Here is a 27,693-nt window from a genome sequence, read left to right on the forward strand (position 1 = left end):
ATAAATGCTAAGAATGAAAGTAATTCAGCATGGAATCACATATTCAACTTTTTCTTACAGATGTAATAAGTGCTTAGAAAGCTGAAAACTGAAATGTTTGCTAGTTCTCTTTAATTTTTTAGAATTTTGTGCACAAAAGAGTTTCAAACTTGTTACAAATTATTTACCTTGATGGTTTAATCTGCTTCCATTCATTAGGCCCATATTTTAATTTCCTTGGTTTCTATAAATCCTGGAAAGCTACAAAGAAAGAAGAAAATGAAGTAATTAAATATTTAAAGCTGGATCATGGATGGATGCTTAATTTGAATAAATACTCGATATTCTAGTGTATGAGCTGCCAATAAAGCCCCAAATCTTCCTGATAATGTACAGTCTTTACTAAATCCATGATTTTGGCCAATCAACTTTGGCATCAAGCCAGAAATGAGTACTAATTGGGAGCTAACAAAGCAGACAACTCTGTAAACATTCAACAAGTCAAACATACTTTTCAGAGATGAGATGTGGAGAAGGATAGGAAAATATAGTGGAATTAATTGAAGAAAACAGAGGCTTATTAAAGTGGGAGTCTATCTAACACAGCGATGAGGGGAATATGACGAAAGTGGGTGTGAAGGGAGCCGATGAGTGAGTAAGGTTTCTCTCTGAGAAGAAAGGATGATTGTAGGATGGCTGAAAATCCATGCTCTAAAAAAATCTAAAGAATTCATAGTATCTCCCAGCTTACATCTTGAAAGGCACAGAGCAAAGTTTTTCTCACTTGGAAAAAGCCAATATCCACAAATGAGAGATATACGTACCTAGATAGATTTCTGTAGCCATCAAGAATCTGGAATAGTGTTCTGATTATCTATTACTGTGAAATATACTCCCCCAAACTTATTGGTCTAAAACTACAATTAGTTATATTGCTCATGAATCTGCAATTTTGACAAAGCTTGTTCATTGCCCCTTGTGGTGGCTAAAAGGTTAGAGTGACTCAATAGCTGGGGATTGAAATCATCCGAAGTCTCATTTACTCACATGTCTGGGGGTTGATGCTGGCTGTTGGCCAGGACGTCAGCTAGGGGTGTTGGCTAGCATGTGTATACATGACCTGACCCCTGTGACTGGTAAGCTTCCTCAGAGGATGGTAGCTAGGTGTGAAGAGATAGGTAGGAGGGACTACCAGTTTCTTAAGTCACTTATGCTGTATTCTATCAGTCACAGAGCACAATATCAAAGGAAGAAGTCACCGCCGCCACTTCTCAATGAGAGAAGTGTCAAAGAATTTCAAGACCATTTTTTTTAAAAGCCCCACAGCTAACAATTTCATTGCCATGTCCTCAAGGGTTTTTCAATTTTTCCTGAGGCATCTAAAATTATCCCATTACTCAATACGTTGTTCAGATTTGGGCTCGTAAAAACAATGTGCAAATTGTTTTAATACTGAAAGGGTTTGAAGACCAGAGTTTGAAGTCATTGTACACATTTCACCTCATGAAGGCCTCACGCAGTTCAGTTTTTTAAGGTGCTAGGCAAAATACTTTATTGAAATAATAAGTAAAGTGATGCTTCAAGTAGTGTCATCAGATTGTCATGGTGTCTGAGTGTCTACAATAGCAACCATAAAAGTCATATTATAAGGTGTTTGGACATCATCTACCTTTGGGAGGGGAATTCATGTCAGAGACATCTTTCATAAGAATCTATACTCTGAAATAATTCTCAGTGGTTACCACTTCCTCACAACTTGGAAAATTACTAAAGATGCATGCTGACTAGCTAAGAAAAGAAAGTGAAATGAGAGGTGGCCATTAAAATGAGGGCATACCGTTAGCTGACCTCAAGATATGGACGAATCATTGTGAAGTGTTTTCCTGCAGCACTACCCTTTGTATGTTTTCAGAGAAGACAGAGAATCATTTGGGTTTAGTCACTGTGATCCCTGGAGTCATGGACAGGCGTTCTCTGACGACTGTTCTTTACCTCGGGTTGTCTGCCCGAGGTAAGACTAGATATGTGGAACGCATAGCTATTCACAGGTCTGTAATTGTACGATTTAGGAACAGATGTTTTCATCTGGAATCTTAAGCTAATTAACTAATTCTATTTGTATTGTATATGACTAGAAAAGATAAATATTGATGGAAAAATTTCCTCATAATTGTATAAATGACAGAAAGCTTTGGTACCCTAAATAACCCAACACTAATCATGTTTTCTTCTTATATCTCAGATGCCAAGGAGTATTTTAATCATAATCCTTGATTAGTGACATACCAGTCATTTAACATTTATTTCTTGGTTACCTATTTATACCTGGCCCTCTTCTAGACACTTGAGATACATCAGTGAACAAAACAATGATCCTTGTCTCTTAGAACTAACATTCTGGCAGGGAGAGACAGATAATAAATAATAAATTTATAACATAAACTAATATTTTATTACAAATTTATTTTCTATTTATTAAGTGTATTTATTTATATATATGTGGTGGTTATTCTGTTTGCCCCCTCCTGAAATCCATTCTCTCCCTATGAACAGCCCTTAGGTTCCTTTGCCAGCTAGCTTCTGGTTGAGTTTGGCTGATGTGAGGTAGAAGTCAGGTTACGTCTTACCACTTCCTCCCGGCTTCGGGCTGCATTTCTGGCAGAAGCTGTGTGCCTGCATAGCTACATAGTTTCTTGGGTGCCTTCCTTTTGCAAGGCACCAGCTCTGTCTGGACTCCAATAGCACTATTTCCTCCCTTTGCCCTTTCTTCAGGTCTCTGGGTGTCTCAGTATTCATTTTTAGTTCCCTTAAACTTAACCCAACTTACCAATTAGTCATTTCATGAGCCTCCTTAGTTATATTCCATTTCTGTCATCTGAGATATTTTGCTTTCTGCTAAGATTCTAACTGATCATAATATTAAACTGTGGAAAAAAGAAGAATGAAAGCAAGATAAGGGGATCAGGTGTTGGAGTGGTCAGAGTAAGCCTCACTGAGAAAAGTGACTTTGAGTTTGACTTTCACTTGAAGGACTCCAAGCATTGCCGTTATTTAACTCAATTTTTTATTTTATTATTAGGTTGGTGCAAAAGTAATTGTGGTTTAAAAGGTTGAAAATAATTGCAAAAACTGCAATTACTTTTGCACCGACCTAATTATTTTTTCCCATTTCACCTCCCTAATTCAATTTCTATTCTTCCCACAGGTAAATGCTCTTATTTTATGTATTAATGCAGGTTCATATATAAATATAAATACATATATATATAATGTACGTATGTATACATAAATATGCATTGTGTATATTATATATATAATGCACATGTATATATGTACATATACATATATAATTAATTATACTATCAAATGTGTATATACACATATATAAATTATTACACATGTGTAATAATTTATGATCCACCTAGGTATGTGATATATATATATATATATATATATATATATATATATATATATACTGTCTGTATGTGTGTGATATGTATCACACATGTATATGTATGTATGTGTACATACACATATACATATATAATACATAATGTATATTTATATATACATATACACATGTATACACACATATATATCCATGAATAGAATGGTATTTGTAATTTGCATAAATAGTATCATGTTACAACTCATTTAGTTTAATTTATAACTCACTTATGTTTTTGAGATTTGTCCTTGATATATATGTTTGCTAACTATTGCTAACTTTCATTTGCATATAACATTTTGTTGATCTCTTCTTGAATTTATGACATTTAAATTATTTTTAACTCTTTATTATTGTAAGCAATTTTGGTAAACATCCTTGAACATGTCTCTTTGCATATCTAAGTAAGATACCACATTCTCAAAAAATTTGAAATTCTTCACTGGGGTAGAGCTTTCACTAAAATGATAATTCCAGAAAGTAGTATAAAATTGACAAAGAAAACAAATCAAACTCCATTTTACTGGATCCTAGGTGAACAAGAATGCACTTTTTACTCATTTTTTTATTTTGAAAAACAACATGCTTGTTCACATAAAAAATTTCTCAAACATAGGTCACCTAGCCAAAATATCTTGAAGCACAAGATGTAAATACAATGAAAAGATTTCGAAATTTTTGACTATCATATAACCAAGAGGAAAGTTTAGGGATCAAATGTATTCAGAGAACTGGAGATCATTTTAAATTATTTATTATGGACCAGTGGTTTAAATTTATCAGTACCGGAGACTCCCAAGTTGAATGAAAAAATAATAAATCCTGGAGGAATCTTGGAGCAAGTTTATTCTATCTTCTCTTTTGAATATCATGTGACATGTTTCAATCTATGGCAGTTTTCAAGCAATGCTTATTGTGATCTTAATGGCCACCTACTCAACTCAAGTGTTTTAAAATGTCTTTAACATTGACATCTGAAAGGGGCGTAAGTCATTGAGCTGTGAGCCCTTGAATAATCGTGATGATTTAGGCAAACATAAACTGTGCTTCTTATTGAACGATCTAACATGTCTGGTGCCCTTTGGTGCAGCGCCAACAGAAAGTAACCTGACTTGAGAAAGGAATGACTGGCTGTGCGAGGGCAGGTAGGATCATAGGAAGCCTTGGCAAAAGTGCCCATGCCCTAAGAGTGGCACAGAAACAGCAGGGCACTGAGAGACATGAGTTCTGAGTGAGCTAACGAAGGAGGGGATGGCTAACAAGAAGACGAGCAGAGTGACAAGGACCATGGATAACTAAGTACCAATTGCACTCCCTACACCCCACTCACCTACGCACTGCAAATATCACTGATTTGTGAATAAATGAGAGTCAAGGACACTTGCAACATGAATGTTACAGTTTGATTTTGTTCCTTTTTCCCTCCTGCCAGCCAGGCAAAAGAGACAACTGAAATAAAAATAAAGTGTACCTTTAGAAAGGAAAGAATATTATACTTCTTATATTCCTGAGTTTGTAGAGTAAGAGTTATTCATATTTGATGATAGTAACTATTGTGTTGATGTTACTCAAGAGTCCGAATTAAGTGATGGAAAGTTCAGTGCTTCACTGAATTTGGAGACCCCCAAGCAATGTCCGAAGAGGTGCTACCATGGGCATTTGCCACTTCTACACATTAGAACACTTAACAAGGGAATCTAGACTACAGAGGCAACAGGCATTAATTATGTGAATAACACAGAAAACCAAAAACTCCTTTCAACTCGGAAATATGCAAATTTTGGGACCAGAATTTTGTGTGACCTTCACTCAACACCACAATCCTCATTCTCTCAGCATTCCAGACTCTTCGGCCAGTAATTCTCCAATACATTCTGAGCCTTACACTTGCTTCTCCTAGATGTAAGTCTGAGTTTTGCTTCATCTGGTACCCTGTAGTCAGCAGCTGCAATTAACTTCTGTAGATTAGGGAGGCAGAGTTGCCACCCAATTCCTTCCTGAGTTCTCCCCTTTCTTCCTTAAGAAACACTTACCATTCTGAACCCTTTCAACCTTCCCAAAAAGTATTAACAAATTTCCCTCTCTGGAACTCTTTTCATGAAACTTGGCTCATATTCCCTTCTGATAGTCAGCTCATCATCTCTTCCTAAGACTGATGTTAATGCACAAAGGCACGCCTCCAATAACCATGGGTTGTACAAGTGTTCTGTGGTACAGATTTCCCTGTACCATAGGGAATAAAGTATCTGTGCATGATAAATACCTAACAGTAACATTACTTTTCCTCTTGGATCAATCCTTTTAGCTTTTTACACCCACTGACATCATATATGTCAAATTGTTAACTCCTGATCTGTTCACTTGTGAACTCTTACCAGCTTTTGACTTTTTAGTGCCACTATGGATCAGAACCTGGAAAATTTCCCAAATATCACTCATTTTCTTCATTTTATCTTTCTTTCACTAATAAATAACCCACACACCTCTTCATCTTAAGCTCTCATCATATAGAAACAAATGGTTAACAACATTGGCCATCTGATAACAAAGCAGTGAATACAGTTTTACTTCTCATTGAGAAAAGTAAATACAAATGGTGCCAAGAAAATGTATACACATTTTAGGAAAAGAAAACCATTAAAATTTTAATACTCAATATATGCCGATAACAAAAATGAATACAAGTCCTGTCTGACTTCTGCAATTATAGGAGGCGCTCAAAGTGGTTACCATCAGCATCCAGACACTTCTAATTATGGTGAACTACTGCTTGAGCAACGCTGACCAAAGTGTCCACTTGTACACAACTTCATAACAGTCTTTAGCATCTTCTTGACTTCAATTCATTTTCTCTTTAGATAACATACTGAGGGTGCCAAAAGAGAACCAAAACCTGGCCTTCTGCTCCTGCCCCTCTGTATCTACATTCTCCCATTGGACATCTGTGTATCATGTGATTTCATTCTAGAAGATTTTACTGGTAGAAACAAATATCCAGGAATTGTCCAGATCATCATTTGTCATAGAAAATTACCTCCTAAGTACTTTGCTTTGAGTTTGCACCAAATCAATTAGCCAGAATATTTCCACTGTGACTTATTTTTCTCTAGTAACTTCTCTCTTTCCACTTTTTGTGGCTTAATATCATTGTAAATAATTTATATAGTAGATAATATTGATATTTCTGAGAAGTGTTTGATCTTTTCCAATATTTATAGGCTTTAAGATAGTAGCAGCAAGTTCAAGGTTTTTGTTAATGTACCAGAGAATTTAAAATACCAAAACCAGTTGTTTCATTAAAACTTCAGGGCTCTTATTTCCTTGAATTTGATTTGATTCCATATTATTTTCAGCCTCTGGGCTGTAGAAGGGTTATAGGTCTGCTCTGATGAGTAATCAGTGGAACCCAGTTGGGGGCAGAATGTGATAGCAACATGAATGACAGAGGTTTAGTGATAATCTCCTCTGGTAAAGGACAGAGCAAAGAAATTGGCAGGTTGCTACAATTAATTCCAAAGCTTTTGTACAAGCGAGAATTGAATTTTAAATCTCTTGCTCAGAAAAGTCAACAGCAGTATGACATTCATCAATAATTTATCATCCTAAAAGTCCTTACAGCATATCGAAGGGAGTACCTGTTTGGAAATGAAGAAATATGGCTTCTCATCCTACCTCTATCCTTTACTTAATGTGACTTTAAGTTTTCTATGCTTCATTTTCCTGATATTTAAAGAGGAGTTACTTACTATTTCATGAGACTAATGCTTATAGTTTGAGTTTATTGTAGAACCATTGATTATTTAAATATGTTTATAAGTAATTTGCACTTCACTTTGAATCCATTATTCCCTACAAAAATGGGGGGAAAATGCTGGACATTATTCTACATGTATACTTTTTCTTATTTCACATATGGGTCTAACATCTTCATGTAGCTAAGTTGTAAAAATTCACATATAACAAATATTGAAAATTATGATATGGTCAATAAAGCTGTTTTATTTTCAACCGTACAACTATACCATATAACTTGCAGAAGACATACTCTGTGATTGTGAAGTAGCAGTTTTGTTCACTGGTAGCAGTTATGAATTAGTACTACCTGCCAGGTGCTGTTGTAAATGAAGGAACAAGATGAAAATGGAACCGAAAACACAACTGTTCTTTCAAAATAGTATAATCCACACATTTTTTTGGGGCAGAATTTCTTAACTCTTTCTACCATAAAGTTGGTTTGTGCTAAAGAAATGTACCTGGATGATGTTTATTTGTGCTTCATAAACATAAGATTTCTGTTTGGCTAATCAGTTCTGCTCAAGACTGGAACTTCATGTTACTCAATACAATGGTCTAGAGAAGTTTTTTGTGTCCTAGTCATTATATATATATATATATACTGTGTGTGTGTGTGTGTGTGTGTGTGTGTGTGTGTGTGTGTTTGAATACAATTTCAAGATGCAAAATTAAGAATATTTTCATGATCCTGGCTATAGAATCAATATGCTCCACTTTTTAATAAGTTGGTGTTTTCTTTTTACTATGAATGAATTGAATTTGTTGGTATCTGTATTTAAGATTGGATTCTACCATGTATGGCAGAAAATAAAACAAATAATAGTAACTAAAACAAGATACTGTCACTCAGGTAACTGACTGATTCTAATGTTAAGCATCTAAAAACAGATACCTACATACAACTCTAATAGCTCCAAACTATGAGATGCAGTGTAATGAGTGTCCTAGGTCTTAAAACCTTTGGTGTACAATGCCTGCCTTTATAATGTAAGAAAGATAGCATCCTTGGAGTATGAGTAGCTGTAATTCTGACTACAAATATCAACATGTTGGAGGAGAAGAAAGGACTTTGCAACAGAGATTTGAAATAATAAAGAATAAAAATCCATTATTTAGTATTTCTCATTCAAGAATCCTAGAGAGTTATATAAGTCCAGAGAGCAGAGTTAGCAAACCTTGTTTGTCAAGGGCCTGATGGCAAATCTTTTAGGGGATCATAAACCTATCCAGTCTTGGTCACATATTCTTTGTTTTTGTTTGTTTGTTTGCTTTGTTCACAATCCTTTAAAAATATAAAACAGACCCAGACCACATATGACCCCTTAACTGTAGTTGCCATTTCCTGCCTGGAGGAGTAATTATTCTTGCATTCAAAACAATTGCAAACATCAAACTTCTTGGGTAAAGAGGTTGAGAAGAAGGTGGGAAAGCTAAAACATGAACCTTAAGATTCACATCAAGGGTAGCAAGAAAGGTCTTGCTTCTGCACTATTGGGGACCAATACCGGATACGTTCTAGTGCAAACACAGCAGCTGGCTTCTGAACTGTCCACTCTTTCCTGGGTTTGCCACTATATGTATAAGCTGTATTATTCTCCTGGTATATATAAAGATAGACTCAGACTTGGGAAATTAAACTACTTACTCAAGGTGAAATAGATTTTAAGCAAATAGGGAACATAATGGAGGACTAAAGAGAAGTAATCGTATGGCTTTCATTGTTCTTTCTACTCAAAACCTACCTTCTTAGAGGAGTATATGATTTTCTTAGTAAATATGAATATTGATAAAAGGTATATTTAATTTTCTAAAGCCCTCAGAGATGACATTTTCTTGAACTCTCTCAACTTATTATTATGCATATTTCCATCACTTTTGTCAATGATTGATCCAGCAAGCAGCTGCTATGGAACAATCTGATTTACATAACGAACGTCTTAAACTGTCAGAAGTTAATGAAGTCACAACATCTTCTGTTTTCCTTTATTCAATTTGCTGAGAAATTAATAACTTAGTGAAGTTCACATTTTCAGGCTTATCAAACTTCAAATTTAAAAGGATTCCATTTACATTCAGATTAGGTGTTGACCAAACCATATGCTCTCTCAAGCCTCAGAATTTTGATCTCTCGGTGAAAGTAAATTTCTTGGTAGCACTTGAAAAGCTTTTACTTAGAGTATGACTATGATAAAAAATCAAGTGGTTTGTGGGTTCCCATCAGATCCCCAAGATAATTGATTGTACAGTAATGCAAAGTTATTTTAATTATCACTAAATTCACTGTGGCTAGAATCACCAAAGAGCTTCCACCATTAGAAAATTAGATGATTTAGTATTTCATCAAAAAGCTTCCAACTATGGACATTATTTTTATTACTTTTACACTGTAACAATTCTGGTGCATGGTAATTAGTAGTGAACATAAGAACTCATTTATGAGCTAATCATACTTCTATTGGTCACTCTATCGTCTCAACTGTGCATCCTGCTTTCTGGCTGTTAGACTTGATGCCAGCCACATCAAACAAGACGAAAGCAATAATAAAAGGAGAAATATAATGCCACTGAATGTAATTATACTTCTTTATACTAATTTGTCTTTCATTCAAATGAGAAAAACCTAAAAAACCAGTCCCAGAGATAAATGCCATGATCTTTAAAAGGGATGGTTCCTGGGCTTTTTTCCCCCTTTGGAAGCTATCTGTTTAGCTTCAGAAAATAGGTAGCAGGCATACAAGGCATAAATCTGACCATTTATAAAGGACAAAGCAGCAGGAAGCTTATTGATATTCTTTTTATTTTCTTCAAGCTGTAGGCTTGACAGCCAGTTTCCCTGAGAATTGATTGCTTGCACAAAAGATGAACTTGAAACATACTCAGCTGTTGACGGAGGAAGAAAAAAAAGCGATAAAGTATGAAAGGCTGTACTTATGAGCTGCTATTGAATGAAGCTCATGGCAGTGAGTTTGTCTGATTATTAAATTGCACATGCTGACTTCGTGCCTACATAAAGTACTCATTTACTTTAAATGATTATCCTTCCTAAGGGGCGACCTTGAGAGGAGTGGCCTTTTGGACAAGTGTCCTAAGAATGGAGGCATGTGTCATGGTCAGGGTGACCCACGAGAGCAAATCTGGACCTTCACATTAGATAGGCATGATGCTGTAATTCATGCCAATGCACACACACAGTGATACAAACAACTAATACGTTTTTACTTTTAAGGAAAATATAGAAAACCAATAGCTGGAGATGTTTATAAAAAATAATGAACTCAAGAAATCAACTTTCTTTTATATTTGCCTTCTTTGAGAAGCAGCATCTCAAGTCTATCCATACTTACGTATTTTCCCATGATATTAACAGTCTCAATAAAATGCCCCTTTTTTGTGAGATTAGAATACACTTAAATATAAACTCAATGTGTGTGTTTTCAACGCAGAGATTTAAACTGAAGCAAATCTTAAGTGTAAATATCATTTGGAAAATGATTTATGCAAGCTTAATACCAACAAAATCAATTTTTGTTATTAAAACATTCTTTTAAAATGTTCCAAGACAAAATCAGCTTTCAAATTAATAGATCCTGCCTAGTAAGAAGAATTAAGTTATTTTACAAGCCAATAGCATGTAAATGTCACATAATTCTCTGTGTTTTTCAAAGTTACATGCTTTGTTGTGGTAATATTAAGTCTGGCCTTCTAGGCCAGAGGAGTTTTTGTTCTTGTCATTTGTTTGTTGTTTTCAAGACTTTATTTTTTAGGGGAAGTTTTAAGTGCACAGCAAAGCTGAGAGGAAGGTGCAGAGATGTCCCATATATCCCCTACCCCCACACATACACGGCCTCCCCCATTATCATCATCCCTCACAAATATAACAAGGGGCACATTTGTTATAATTTGTAAACCTACATTGGTGCATCGCAATCATGCCAAGTCCATAGTTTACCTTCAGGTTTATTCTTGGTGTTGTATATTCTATGGGTTTAGACAAATGTACTCATATAATGACATGTACTCGCCTTTACAGTACATACAGAGAATTTTCACAGCCCTAAAAATCCCCCGTGCTCCTCCTGTTCCTTCTTCTGTCTCCGCAATCTCTGGAAATCTCTGATCTTTTTATTGTCTCCATAGTTTTGCCTTTTCCAGACGGCCACATAGTGGGAATCATACAGTATGTAGCCTTTTCAGATTGGCTTCCCTCACTTAGAATATGCATTTAAGTTTCTCCCATGTCTTTTCATGCCTTGATCGCTCATTTCTTTTTAGCACCGAACGCTATCCCATTGTCTGGATGTACCACCTACTGAAGTACATCTTCCAAGTTTTGGCAATTATGAATAGAGCTACTGCAAAAATTCATGTGCAGGTTTTTGTGTAGACATAATTTTCCAACCCCTTTGGGTTAAAACCAAGCAGTGAGATTGCTAGATATCATGGTAAGATTAGTTTTACAAGAAATTACCAAACTGTCTTCCAAAGTGACTGTACCGGTAAGGAATGAGAGTTCCTGTTGCTCCACATTCCTGTCTGCATTTGTTGTCAGCATTCCTGATTTTGGCCATTCTAGTAGGTGTGTAGAGGTATCTCACTATGGTTTTAACTTGCATTTCTCTGATGACATATGATGGAGCATCTTTTCACGTGCTTAGCTGCCATCTGTGTATCTTCTTTGGTGAGGTGTCTGTTAAGGTCGCTGGCCCTCTTTTTACCAATCAGGTTGTTTGTTTTCTTATTGAGTTTTAAGAGTTCTTCCTATATTTTGGAAAACAATTCTTTGTCAGATATGTCCCTTGCAAATATTTTTTCCCAGTCTGTGTGTGCCTTTTCATTCTCTTGACATATTCTTTCACAAAGCAAGCATTTTAATTTTAACGAAATACAGCTCAGTAACTCTTTCTTTCATGGATCCTGCTTTTGGTGCTGCCACTAAGAAGTCATCACCATACTCAAGGTCATTCATCTAAGTTTTCTGCTATATTACCTTCTAGAAGTTAATAATTTTGCATTTTACATTTGGGTCTGTCATCCATTTTGAGTTAAATTTTGTGAATAGTGTAAGATTTGTGTCTAGTTCTTCTTCTTCTTTTTTTTTTTTTTTTTTGCTTGTGGATGTCCAGTTTCTTTTGTAGAAAAGATTGTCATTGCTCCATTGCATTGCCCTTGCTTCTTTGTCAAAGATCAGGTGACTATATTTACGTGGGTCTATTTCTAGACTTTCTACTCTGTTCAAACAGATCTGATTGATCTGTCTTTTTTTTTTCACCAATACCACATTATCCTAATTATGGAAGAGGGTTTTTTTTTACTTTTGGTTCAATATTTAGAATAGCATTATAGAAATTATATCAAAAGAGATAATGAAATGCTTACCATAATTATTGTTTTACTTATTTAGCAAGTATTTACTGAACATCTGCTCTGTACTATATGTACTCTGTATTGTATAGGTGTTAGAGATCTGGTGAATAACATAACAGATATGACTCCTGCCCTCAAGAAGCCTTCCTGTTAAATGAAATGTGGGTCATTGCCATGTATTATATTTATACCCACTTTTTTCAATATGTCTATGGAATTTTATGGAATTAAATTATCTCCAAAATAAACATAATGACCCAGACTAATCAATCAATGGCTTTAGGTAACTAGGAAGAGACATTTTGTAGTGTCACCAGTCATAATAAGGAAAAATAACTCTATTACAACTACTTCATGAGACCTCTGTATGTTAAAAAGAAAGTTATAGAAATATGGCTTATAAGTCCCAAGAGTTCCCAAAAATTAGCCACAAACGTTTCCGTAAGAAAGTGGTTCCTAGAACTGTATTCTCATAGTCCTCAACTCTAAACACAAGGAATGGCTAATCAGTGGACACATGGCACTGCCTGCTTATAGGGGATGCAGATTCATAGATATGCACAAAATCTACCATATATACAGAAAAAAATTACATCATCTGTAAATGTGAAGGGAGTGCTAAATAGCATGAAGAGAAATGAAAAAGGAAACAAAAGATATGAATGGAAAATGAAAAATATACATATTTGAGGAAAAGACCGCGTTTTATGCAATACTTTTGATATTGAATGTTATACCATTGTTGTTCCTGATGGATTCCCACTTCCTTACTTATATAATTGTAATGGTCCGATTCCATTACACATAGTCTTGATAAGTTTCAGGAAAATTAATTTTTTGTTTTGTAGCCATAGCATCTCAGGTTTCAAAAAGAACTCTTTCAAGTCAGACAGTATAAATTCCCACTGTATCCAATTCACATTAAAACTATTTTGTGGGCCGGCCCAGTGGCTCAGGCGGTTAGAGCTCCATGCTCCTAACCCCAAAGGCCGCCGGTTGGATTCCCACATGGGCCAGTGGGCTCTCAACCACAAGGTTGCAAGTTCGATTCCTCGAGTCCCACAAGGGATGGTGGGCAGCGCTCCCTGCAACTAAGATTGAACACGGCACCTTGAGCTGAGCTGCTGCTGAGCTCCCAGATGGCTCAGTTGGTTGGAGCATGTCCTCTCAGCCACAAGGTTGCTGGTTGGACTCCTGCAAGGGATGGTGGGCTGCGCCTCCTGCAACTAGCAATGGCAACTGGACGTGGAGCTGAGCTGCGCCCTCCACAGCTAAGACTGAAAGGACAATTTAAAGCTGAACGGCACCCTCCATGACTAAGATTGAAAGGACAACAACTTGACTTGGAAAAAAGTCCTGGAAGCACACACTGTTTCCCCAATGAAGTCCTGTTCCCCTTCCCCAATAAAACATCTTTTTTAAAAAAAAAAACACCTATTTTGTAATACATTCCTTCTTTGTTCTAGGCTCTAAGATAGAGGCTGGGAATACAGATCTGAAGATATTTATGGTCCCCACCTTTGAGAGATCCATGGCCTAATGGGGAGGGAGACATACCTGGACCCAAATAATGAAAACAACACGGTATCATAATACAGGTATGTATGAGAAGCATCAGGGACATAAGGGATGATGTGCTTACTCTTCCAGGGAAGTACTGATATTTGAGCTGAGTCTTCAAAGATAAGATGGAGTCCGTCAAACAGACAAGGAGGTGGGGGAGCGGCCATAAAAAAGGAATCACATGGTAAATGGGTTTGGCAAAATAAACAGGTGCTGAAAAAGCTGTTTGGAAAATCTGTATTTGAGTTGGGTGTGAAAGACCTTGTCAATTGGCAGGCTTTTCTATAAAAAGATCATTCAGCAAGCCAACTGTTTTATTCTGAGATCTCTCATGGTCATTATCAGGCTTTTCTCTTGAGTATGTCATTTTCCCCAGAAGACAATACTCCAATCTTGTGCACGGTTAGGGTGGTATATGGTTGAATGCCAGATTACATGATCCAAGCAGGAGAAAGGAGTACTCATAACTTGTACCTAATCTTCTTTGTATGCATGGCGGCTACCTCTACCCCTACCTCCTTTTCCCAAGCCTTTTGAGGTTTATAGTCAACAGACTTACTTGTCATTGACTTTTTTAAAATTAAAATTTATTTTTTTTAATTACAATTTTTAGTAAAATTACATAGGTTTCAGTCGGAAAATTCTGTATTACATCATCTATATATCACATTGTGTGTTCACCACCCAGAGTCAGTTCTCTTTCCATCACCATATATTTGATCGCTTTTACCCTCATCTACTATACCCATTCCCCTTACCCTCTGGTAACCACTAAACTATTGTCTGTGTCTATGAGTTTTTGTTTCTTCATTTGTTTGTCTCCTTCTTTTGTTGTTTTCAGTTTTATATCCCACATAGGAAGTCATATGGTTCTCGACTTTTTCTGTCTGACTTATTTCGTTTAACATAATAATCTCAAGATCCATCCCTGATGTCGCAAATGGCACTATTTCATCTTTTCTTATGGCAGAAGAGTAGTCCATTGTGTATATATACCACATCTTCTTTATCCAATCTTCTATTGAAAGACACTTTGGTTGTTTTCATGTCTTGGCCACCATAAATAAAGCTGCAATGACTTTTCTGCTTTATTCTATCATAGACTTATGTTTCACTTTCTATGGTCTTCTAGGTCAGTGACCAGGCCTATATTACATTTTTAGCTTTAAACATGTGGCCCCCCCCTTGTCTGCTACCATTTCTACTCAGATTATGCATTTTAAAATTATTGTGATTTGTGAGTCTTAAGAAATAAGTAGAAATAAATATTCATCTTCATATTCATTCTGCCATTTTTATTTGGAAGGCCTCGTTCCTTTTCTATGTCTAATAAAGTAGGCTTTTAGTAGCTACTTTGGAGCCTACCCATAATCAACAGCTGCCTCTTCAGTCCTTGGTGCATTTATTTATTTGAGGAACTGCTTTTTTCTTTCTTTCTTTCTTTTTTCCTCTATTTGCCATTTCCTAGGAGTAGTTCCCCTTGTCATAGATCACTGTCATTGCTTCAGCAGTCTGACTCAGGCACAGCTTCCCTCAGTTCCTGATATTTAATTTGTCTAGGCAAAAGGACACAAATTCATGGAAGTGGCTAGGTATTCTCCCATAATGTCTTCACCCATCTTCAAAATCTATTCCCTATTGCCAGCATTTGAGCTACTGTCAGGCCAAAGATCACTCTTCTTGATAGAAAAGATGAACAGGAATGTAGGAATAAAAGTGTTCTACTTTCTTTTTGTCATTTTCTAAAACTGAATTAATTATTAGCCCCTGGAAACAGATTAAAACTTCCTTATTCTCTTAATTTTTCTAAATATAACTCCTACAGTGCATGTTGGTGCCCTAGCACGTTTGGTAAGCCTCAACTCATTAGGAGATGGTGGTTGCTATGGTATAGTCATTAAGACTACAGATTTTAGAAATAGACTACCTTCGTTTAAATACTGAGTCCATCACTTAACAATTGTGTGACACAGCAAATTAGTTAACTTTATTTCTTCATCCACAAAATGAAGTTGATAGTGTCTGCTGCAGAGGGCTTTTGTGAAATTCTTATGTGTAAACACATAAAACACTTGGCTCTGGACCTCGTCATTCACATAAGAAAACAGATGAGAAGGAATCCAGTAAGAGTATTTATGGCCTCAGCTATCTGTGCATACCAAGCAAAGAGCATGGGAAATACACAAAGTGCATTTGAAACAGGAGTTACCAAAAGTTGGTAAATCACACTTCATAGGTTTCCTTGAACATTAGTGAAATTAGCTTTATGATAGAATTGTAGTAATTGTAGAGTAATTTGCTGAATCCAAATCCCACTTCCTCCTGGTAAAGTGCCTTCCTGAATAGAGCTTCTGGGCTTGGGAAAAGCTGATCCCAAACCATCATTAGAGGTGAGCCCTGATTAGTTTAAGCCTATCAGCAGGTATCATCTACTAGCCAAATATGATAAACGGGACATGAGCATGTGACCAGCTGCACACAAGAAAATGTGTATTAGGGCCTTGGAAGAAAGAACTTCTTTGCTTCTACCAGAAATTCACAGAGGAATTCTGTTATATCTCATTGCTAGGTGTGAATATGGCCACTGGATGCAGTTGAAAGCCATTTGTAAAGCTTTAGGATAACGAAGCAGTCAAATCACAGGTTATATTGCTGAGCTACTGAAGCAAGCTTTACCTAGGGCTCAGACTTATTCTTGATTTTATTTTATGTAAACCAACACATTATTTTTATTGCTTAGCTGAGTTTGAGTTAGGTTTTCTGTTACTTGGCACCTGAGTGATACAATGATGGAATAGCATTGCCTCTTCAAAGGAAACAGAGGCAAATAAGTATTGTTTACCAAGAGGAAATAGCTCTGTGTGTTTAAAAATGCACAAATCAGAGATTGCATGCATGAAGCAGCACACAGAGAAGAAGCAGCTTGTGACGGTGAGGACAAAGCGGACAGAACAGAAGTGCTGTGTTGTAAGTAAGCTATAGGCCACCCAGTCAGGGAAAGGAAATGAATGCTTCATTTCTGAAACACATCATTATTTTCATTCAACCAACTGCTAAATATTTCTGTAGATAGAGAATACCAGCTGAGCTTAAGATGACATCCAGACTGCTGGCTATGCGAGACAGATGACTTCCTGGAGTATATTGTCATGGCTTTATTTGAATTGAATAAAGAAGGGCTTTAAGCAGGAGTTCTAAAGCAATAAAGAGTGCTTTTGTATTATCGATCAAGAATAGGAGAGGAAACAGATTGACTTATTTATTTATTCATTCATTCATTCATGGGAGAAAGGAACTGGGAGAAAATGCTGAACTTATAGTTCAGAAGTTACTGTCGGGATTATTGAAATTTTTTGATAATGTTCTGCTTTGTCTGAATTATGTCATCATGTAATACATCAGAGGTATATACATGTTCTACTCTAATGACCAAACATAGCTAAGGGTGCTGTGGAATAGGCAGGGCAGTGTGAACGGCAGAGGCGCACAGGACGCCCTCTAAAGGGGGGAGGTGTAGGGGAGGTAGCTGGGGTTGCAGCTGAGTCAACATTCAACTGAGAGTTGGGACTGGACTAACTGTGGGGCCAGTTTGGATATGAGTTGTCCTATACACATGCCAAGGAAAACAACCAATAGAGAGTGGTATGTTAGATGACGTACTTTGACGCAGAATTAAGAAAAGAAAGTTGGATTACTTTTCAAGTGATTCATGAGTGAGATTATGGAATTAGAGTTTCTCTCCCTCATAAATATCTTTTTTAGTGTTGGGGTTAAGAAGACTGAGTTAATATATGCAAAGAATTTCCAACAAAGCCTGGCACAGGGTAAGCACTAGAAGTGTGAGCTATTAATGTTCTTATTGTAGAACAAAACATGCAGAAAGGCAGAGGAAAAAAGTGCTCTGGGCCATAGGCCCAGGCCTGTGATTAGGCTCAACCTTGCATGACCTCTCCAGATTCCTCCCTCAAGAATGGCCACTCATTAGCATCAGGCCACTTCCTCTGAAGCCCTTAATTCCAAATTCCATTTGGCCATATGCCCTTGCAAGGCCTGAGAGCTTAGTCGTCTTGGTCTTGAGTGCCAGGAGTACTCTGCAGGTGGAATGCAGATGTGGGATTTCCAGAAGAGGCTGTGGGGAGATAGGTCATGGGCACTGTGTGGGGTATCTGTGCAGAACCCAAATTCCAGCTGGAGCAGTATTATCAGTTAGTATCATCCCATTTCCTTCCAAACATTAAACCATCCCTGTCTGCTGCAGGCTCCCAGGACAGCTCCCATGGTGACTAACCTCTATCACAGAAAACCTGGAGTAAAAATAAGGTGGTGGCTGACTCACCTCAGCTGAATCATGTAGAGGGTGGAAGGGAAGATAAAAGCAAAAACTGCAAGCAAAGAGGTGTTTGTTCTTTCCAAAAGAATGGACCGGGCTGGCAGCTAAGGAGAAGCCAGTGGGTTTAGGGTCAGATTTAAGGAGTGGGAACTCCCCACCTTCACCATTTCTCTATCATCACATAACTAGGTTGCTCAGGGCAAACCTTGCCTACAATGGTGGCCTGGCAGCCATTGAGAGATACCAGCCAACTTCTTTCTAAGCTGATTCAGATTCAGTCCTGAAGCAGAAGAGAATCAGATCATCTTGATCTAAACAACTTGTATGTGGAGATGGTTCCCTGCAGGTGTTACATCAAAGTCTGTTCCGTGTGACCCAGAAATCCTAGGGATCACAACTTGAACCCTTTCCCATTGAGAAAAGACTCTTGAGATGTGGTTTGTCTGAAATATGTTTCAACGAGAGGACAAAATATGCTATTGTTCCCAGGAGACACCCCCACCCCCACCCCCCAGATTTAGTAAAACTCTAGGAACTCTATACCTAGAGCTGAACTACAATGGGACTAAGCTTAGGATTCCCTAGACATTACAATCAATAACCCTCCTCACTCCCATTTCTTGACATGTGGGTAAGAGCCTCAGCTGCTTTTCTCTGTTTGGGTTATAAGAAGACAAAAATAGCCACCTCCCTTCATGGAACACTCGATGGGTTTTCTTTCTGACTACTGTATGCCTTCGGCATAATACCTTAAGACAGAAAATCAGTGATGGACTCTGCATGTAGGATCAGGATTGTGGACAAGGCATCAGCTCTGGCTATAGAGTGTGGGTATTGTAGAAAGTCATAAGACAGCTGTGATGAGGACCCAGTGTTTGGTGGCGGATTGGGGGAGATTTCAGCAAGTTTCTGAAGTGTGACTGGAGATAAGCATTGTTTGTGTGAAGGCAGGACAATGACAACAACACACAGATGCAAGAATAACAAGTGGCTTTACCAGTCAGGCCCAAGTGAGTCCTGCCCCACCCAGGCAGAATCAGGAGATAAGTCTAGGGATGAGGGAAAGGTGTTAACAAACCCAAGGGGAGGAGGCATGGTAGGGTGAAGAAAGAGAAAGAAATCTTGAGGGAGGGGGTCCAGGAGAGATGGTCTCTGCTGATGGAAGGTAAAGGGCACTCCATGAAGGATGTGCCAAGAATCCAGGGCAAAAGCCCAGTGCCCAGGGCAAGTTAAATAGAACAAAGAAACCAGTCCTAATGCTTTGCCCCAGAAGAACTCTTGATGAGTTATTATAGATCCCTTCATCCTACAGTAACACACTAGTAACTTATTCTCCAGGATTATTGTGTGTGTGTGTGTGTGTGTGTGTGTGTGTGTGTGACTTGCTAAAGACCCTTTTCTTATCATTCATTTCATGTTAGTACAAGAGTAACACATAACAAATCTTCTTCTGTTCCTTTCTACTTGGTTCATGACCAATTAGAAAGGTTAGACAGAGTGAACAGGAGGGATAAGGCTAGCTTTTAGGAGGAGATTCTGGAATCCATGATACTTAAACTCTGATAAGCTCCACCTCACAAAATCCCAGCTTCCCAAATACCTTGTTGCTGTAAACTTCCACCATTCCCAGATACAGGAGAAGAGGCGATAAAGAACGCATTAATGGTGATTGCTCCAAGTCGTCATATATACGAGAATGGACAATAAAATTAGGTGTCCAAGAAGCTTCCTACTATCTCCAGCTTGGTGTGATGACCCTGGATAATTAATCACGTAAGTGAGGTCAAGATAGAAATGTTCATACTCTGCTTGGGGATCAGAGGTACAAAGTCTGGTAAAACGTCTTTGAGAAGTCCATCTCTAACAGTGATACAGTAATAAACTAAACTTTCAAGTAAGCCCAAGACTGAGGCCATTACAACCTATATCTCACATTTTAGAAGCGGGTTAGTGGATGTGTCAGGAAGATGCGGAAGTGTTTGCAACTAGAGCAGAAAAACAAAGCCCCACAGCGTAGGAGAGGTTTCTAACAGAAAGCAATAAGAAAAAACAGTTAAAACTCATATAGTCCTTACTCTGTGCCAGGCATTGTTCTAACACTTCACATTTGCAGTTTTAACACATTTAATCCTCACAACACCCCCATATAGGAAAGAAGAAGAGAGTGTACCAGCTAAAGGAAAAATATACCAAGGCCCAGGATGCATGTGTGTGTATGTGTATGATAGAAAGAGAGACTGTGTATCTTCCATAATAATCAGATGTATATATTTACCTGTTTTTTTCTCAGTCTTTGTTAATAATTACTTTAAAGCAACATTAAACAGATTTGCCAGTTTCAGAGAAAATAGATTCCTCCTAGACCCTGTCAGATGGCCTCTTGAACCTCAAACTCTACAGTCTGCATTTTGATACTCTCTCTCCCTCTCCCCTCACTGCTGTGTGTGTGTATTTGTGTGAGTGTATGTGTGTGTGTGTGTGTGTGTTATCCTGAGTGAGTGAATGAATGAAAATATCTGTACATATATAATTAATTAAAGCATCATGACATAGTTGATGTAGTAGGACATAGCCTAGTATAAGTAAAACTATGACCTTTGGGATAAAATATTCCTAGGTTCAAATTCCAGCTTTGGGCAGGTTATATAATCTCTCTGAGTCTCTTCATTTATATAATGGTGGTACTAATGTTTATCTCATAAGAATGTTATCACAGTTGGATGACAAGCAGAAAGTATGCAACTTGATGCCTAGTAGAGAGCAGGCATTTTTAAAACGGCAGCAGTTACTAAGAATCTGGTTGTCAAATCCCAGCTCCACCCTCCATTAACTCTGTGTGGCCTTGGCCAAGAAACTGATTTAGTCTACCTGGATTGCCCCAGAGCCTCTGCTGTCCAGTGAACAAATACACACAAGACCCACAGCCCAACGCGTGGCACACAGCAAGCGCTGAATAAATGATTATTGCTATAATTACCGTTGTTAGTTTCCATCACAAATATATTCTTGTTTGGCACTTCTGCCACATAAATATGTTGTCTATGTTTGAAACGTCAGCTTTCTGAAATAAATTAGATAATTTTTCAGCTGTAAAACACCTTCATTTATTCCAGAATATAGTGAAGCCTGTCTCTGAAAAACCACATCCAATTACAGGTGACTGCCACAAGGTGGCTCCAGATCAGTTCTATTATTTACCAAGTATTAAATCACCTTTCTGAAAGTTGTTTTTCAAGAAATACCATGAAAACCACTGTGCTTTTGTTTGTTTTATAAAGAAATGTGGCACTATAAAACCTGGGCTTCTTCTTTTTCTATTTTTTTTTCTGTGTCCTTGTTACAGGTAGGTACCATTTCAACTGAAGAATATACAGAGGGTGCCAAAAAATGTATACACATTTTAAGAAAGAAAAAAACTGTATTAAAATTGAAATACTCAATATATACCGAGAGCAAAAGATGAATACAAGTCACGTGTATTCATTTTTTTGGCATTTCCCCCCGTATATTCAGACATAGCCCTAAAGATAATCTGATCATGGTTGATATTCACTCAATCATGTCATTTTGCTATATTGGTATTACTGTCTGAAATTATACTTTTGGTTCTTATTTAAAATTGTATGCTATCTAGCATTTTCACAAATAACACCAAAAAAGCTAGTTTTTTTCCTAACAATCCTGCTCATTTTATTTATTTATTTATTTATTTTTATTAGTTTCAGGTGCACAAGACGAAGTAATACTTAGATGTTTATCATTTATATCCCTCACACTGTGTGAACCCCCTCCCCCCATCCACTACCCCTCTGACATCGCACAGAGCCATTACATTTCCACTGTCTCTATTCCTAATGCTGTACTCCACTTCTTATAAGTGTACACACACACAAGCACGCACACATACATACACACACAAAAACAAACAAACACACACATACAAACACACACACACACACATATAAGCTTGTAGTTGACATTCATTATTGTTCAGCTTCAGAAAAAAAGCTAGTTTTAATAAATACAATAATGGAGGACTGATTTTGTTTTGTTTTAGAAGATTGATTTCAGGACAATTCAATTTTTGAGCTTTATTTTTCAAATTAAATGAAATGTATGAGGCTTTCAACAATGCTTGTGATGGTATTTGCTTTCGCTGTTCAGGATCCCAAGTGCTTCGGATAAATTTATTTAAGAGATGTGGAGAGGTACAGGTACAGCCAAACCATCAATGTATATGGTCTCAGTACAGCTCAGTGCTGCCTTTGTTTACCCGGAAATTCTTTTCTCAGTTTGAAATGCCACAACCATTAATTGTGGGAAAAGATGTTTTCTCATTGATCTCTCCTGAAAGTATGAGTGAGACTCTGAGACTGCTGTTAAATCCTCCTCCCAGGCGTACTGCTGGGAGTTTATTTTTAGCACTTTTCTTTCTCCTAGAAATTGGAGTTCTGCTGTTTCTCTCTTCCTGAGAAAATCGCTGGCTTAGACTTAGCATACCTCCAGCGTGGGCTTCTAGATCAATTGTGAAAATGTTGCTTTCTGTCCCCCAATTTTGATTTTTAATTGGCTCCGTTAGGAGATATATGTTATGCATGTACATTTCATAATCTATAATACTTTTACATTAGTAAAGTCCCCTTCTGAGTAGGATAGTCAGAACATAACACAGACACATGCACACATATACATGTGTGTAAGCACCATTTATTTGGCATTTTTATTTTATGCCTGCGGATTGTGCTATCTTATTTACATTTGGATTTGAGCATGGGATTCATGCAGGACCTCCTGAGAGGGCCTCTAAACCAGTTTACCACAGTCCTACTATCGTCTCTCACCTGTCAGTTGCATTCACTCATACATTCTGACTGCACGCAGTGCATTTGCGGTTTTGACCCTTGCCTTAGGGGTTCTGAAGAATCAGGGTAGGCCGGCCAAGTGCACCTAGGGGAAAAGAGAAGTGGGAAAGAGTTTGTCTTATGAATGGATAATTAATTCATAGGCTAGGGGCCAATTTGGCTGTAAGGGAATTAAACAGGACTTTAGGACCTATATAGGAAGTATAAATGAGATGAATGATTCTTCCACCTGCACTTCTGTGACTCTCTCCTTCACTTTTCACAGCACTTAGAACAGAAAGAGGCATGTGTAGTATGGAAAGCCTATGTGATAATGAACATGAGATGATTAAATATTAGAACCCAGCTATGGGTTCTCTGTAGCACAACTCAAGAAGCAACAGGGAGTGTAATTGTTTCTATGCAATGGAATAGTTGCTCAGGTTACAACAAATCCAGAAATATTTCTGCCAAAATCCAAAACAGGATGAGACACTCTCAGCAAGGACCAGTCAGAGATCTGGAATATGGCACAGATATAGAGATATCATTTCAGGAGAATCAGTATAATAGCTAGGGCAAGAATTTTGTTAAGAAAGCTGGAGTGATATAGGCGATGTTGGATCTGCCAGCAGTTTCCGAGTGTGGGGGCCAGGATCGTGTCTTGTGAAGCCAAAGAATGGAAACACGGACCAGGGAGAGGCAAAAAGTTTTTAAAAGAGGATAGTTTATTAAAGGCAGGAGAAGAGGTTGCACCTCTGAGCAGGAGGGGGTCCTGAATGGGGGGTGACCCCTGACTGAGGCAAAAGCTCTTACTTTTATACCTTCCCTTGCCTGCTTGGGGAACTGTTTGGAGAAGAGAACTTGTTTGAAGAAGGGAACTGGCACCTTCTAATGAAATTCATCTACCAGGTTTGTTCTGCTTGCCCATCCTAAAGGAATTAGCAAAGTAACCTACTCTTATCTATCAGATCAGCTCTGTTTGTCAGGCCAAAATGAATTTCATAACTAACTTCAAGGTCTTGTTACATTATGTCCTAAAGTGAAGGAGTGATTTCAAATTCCATCAGGGACCTCCCTGTCTAACTTGGGACATGCTAACTCTCCTGTATCAGGAGCAGAAAGAACTTCATTAAGCTTTATGTAATTCTGACCACAGGCAGCTATAGCATACACAGAGTAACTCTGAGTGATGGCAGATGGAGACAGAATTTTCTTTAACTAGTGACTAAGTCAATGACATAAAAAAACAGCCTACCGGGAATCAGTTGAGGATATAAATCCAGGACAAAGAACAAACAAGAAGGTAGAACATACAGTTTAATCAGGTTGCACGTTTCTCTTTTGTTCATTGGGATGAGAGTGTGTGTAGATGAAATATACTTTTAAAACATGGTTAAGTTAATTAACCTAGAAGAGCCCTGATATTCAGAACTTTCAACTCAGTCCTTGCTCTAAGTCCATTATCAAATATCTTCCAGATGCATCAATGGAAGAAAACTACACTTGCTACCTCAACTGGATTTTCTTGTCACCTGATTTATCCCTGGTCATATGTGGTCTATAACATAGAGACACAAAAAATTGACAAACAAAGTTGGCAGGGGCCAGGGTGTGACAAGCAAGGCACAATTTTTGTTTTGTTTTAAGTTTTATTGGGCAATATTGGGGAACAATGTATTTTTCCAGGACCTGTCAGCTCCAAGTCAAGTTGTTGTTTTCAATCTAGTTGTGGAAGGTGCAGCTCAGCTCCAAGTTAAGTCGTTGTTTTCTTCAATCTATTTGTGGAGGGCACAGCTCACTAGCCAATGTGGGAATCGAACCAGAGACATTGGTGTTACTACCGAGCACCAGTGCTCTAACCAACTGAGCCAAGCAGCGCCCAGCAAAGCACAAAATTTAAGGTGGCACTCACTTTCCTGGTTGTGCAAGTGCAAGGTCAGCACCTGATGGTGAGATACTGAGTGCCACCTTAAATTTTGCATCCTAGTTTCCTCATTTACTTCACCTTAATCCTGGTTCAAGCTTCAAGGGTTCTCTCCCCGTATTTGCCATGTATGTCCAAGTAAGACATATTTGGTATTGTTGCCACTATTTTCAGGAGAAAGCTTGGCAGGAAAAACTGGATTCTTCATCTACGACAATGCCAACATGTTTCCTTCTGCCACCTGTTCTGTGAGACAGAAAGTCAACTTCAGCTGTCTGATTCCACCCACCCCAGCAGCTGCTTGGACCTGCTCCAGGCAGTACACAACAGGTGTGTGTGTGTGTGTGTGTGTGTGTGTGTGTGTGTATACCAGAGAAATGAGAGAAATATTTTTAAGACTTGACAAGAATCTACGCCGTTCATTAGACATTTTTCCATAGTCTCTTTATAATGTACCCTTACTGTTAATAGGATTGGATGATGTAACACTCACACGTTTCAAAAGCAATTAAAAACACCCGTCAGTTGTTTGATATTGATAGATCTGATATCCCAGTCTTGAAAACAAAATTGAGACCTAAAAAGATTGTTTTACTGAATTATGTATTTTTAGAGCTGAAAGAAAACTTAGCAAACTTCTATTTCACCCTTTTCATTTTATATACTTTTGAAAGGTGCATTTGATTGCAAAATAAAATTGTCCTGGATGTATTGTGAGAAATTTTCAAATGCCCTGAACAATTCAATTAAATGTAAGTATGTGAAAGTCTACAATGCACCAAGATAAATGAAATAAGAGTTAAGGAATATAATACCCATGTGTCCTTTAAGAGTCATAGTGTAGGAAAAGAAATGACAATTCTAAAATCTAATGTGATTGGATTATATGGGAGAAATAAAGTTAATGAATCATCAGTTACATCAGAAAATTGCCCAAGCAAAGAACACTCTGACCCATAAAGAATGGAAATCACTCTAGGTTTCTCTATTACCTAAAACAGGATAATGGGGAGTAAAGCCAAGATTTTTACCTGGGATGATTATGAATCTGTAATCTAGCAGTATTTTTAAATGGATTCTTTCAGATACTCAAAGGTAGTAAAATTAGAAAGATAAATGTATTTTCTACATTAAATGAGTTTCAGGATGGACTGAGTATCTCTTTCTAAGTCGAGGTACTATCTTACGACATTAGTAATTCAACATACTGTAATCAACCTAATAGTATAAAATATACCATGAAATAATAACTGGTGGTAAAGGGCTGGATTTCATTCAATTAAAATAATGTAATTTCTTGGGAAACTTTTGCAGATATGCAAACCATCTTTCTCTCAGAAACCAATTAAAATCAATATTTTAAAATTATATTTAATCTACTCTCCCATTGATACATATTAATTGAGATAAAATCAGCAAAACAACATACCCATGAGAATGTATTTAGAAAACTTTCAGATTTAAGGTTTGAAAATATTACTTCAATCACTTCCAATAAAAAGGAAAACAATGTTTGAAATACTAAATGAAACCAAATGGTTCTAATTTAAAATAACATGACTGTTTGTCAGATTATATAAGAAATGCATGCTTCTTTTAAAAATACAGGAATTTATGAAGGAAGGAAGGGAAGGAAAGAAAGAAGAAAGGGAGGGAGGGAGAGAGCGAGAGAGAGAAAAGCAAGCAAAAGTACACGTATCCCCACTGAGCAGATCTGAAGTGCCCTAACCATTTCAAACATGACCAAGACTCATGCATATATAGACAATTATGTCTTTTCAACTTTCAGTAAATCAGAGGTTTTTGTTTGTTTTGATTTTTGATAGTCTACAATTGTCTTCTTCTTCCTTCTTCTTCTAGATTTATAATGCCTTTCATACATATTTTATGTGAGGTTCAAAAATAATTGAATAATAAGGTGAACAGTATAAAGGTAAATTACTGGATTGAGATTCAGGATATGTAAAATCTAGGTCTAGGTAAATGAGGCTTAAGTTTGGCCTGGTCTCACAGGCCCTTCAATCAGATACTCAGATTCGTTGGAAACCCTCTAGATCCCTTATAAACTTCATCCAATTTCTGAAGGTATTTTTAATTTTCTATATAGAAGTCATCACTACCAGATATTTTCTTACTTGTTTGGTTACTGTCTGTATTACCAAACTAGAATGTAGACTCCAAGAGATTAGATTCAGACTATTATCCGTCTTGTTCACTACTACATACACAGCACCATGACAATATAATGAGGTCAATAAAAGTCCTATATGACCTAAACATAAGGTAAACTTTTCTCAAAAAATTCTAGAAAAGAAAATAACCACCTGCACTCAAGTCCTTATGCAGTCTCTTATGTTATGGGTCACTGTCATAAGCCATAGAATACTGCTTAGGATAACAGAAACTGATCTACAATCTTTTTTTCTATAATTAATGCTAATTTTGA

This window comes from Rhinolophus sinicus, linkage group LG01 (genome assembly GCF_036562045.2).
Source record: "Rhinolophus sinicus isolate RSC01 linkage group LG01, ASM3656204v1, whole genome shotgun sequence".
NCBI classification, from domain to species: Eukaryota; Metazoa; Chordata; class Mammalia; order Chiroptera; family Rhinolophidae; genus Rhinolophus; species Rhinolophus sinicus.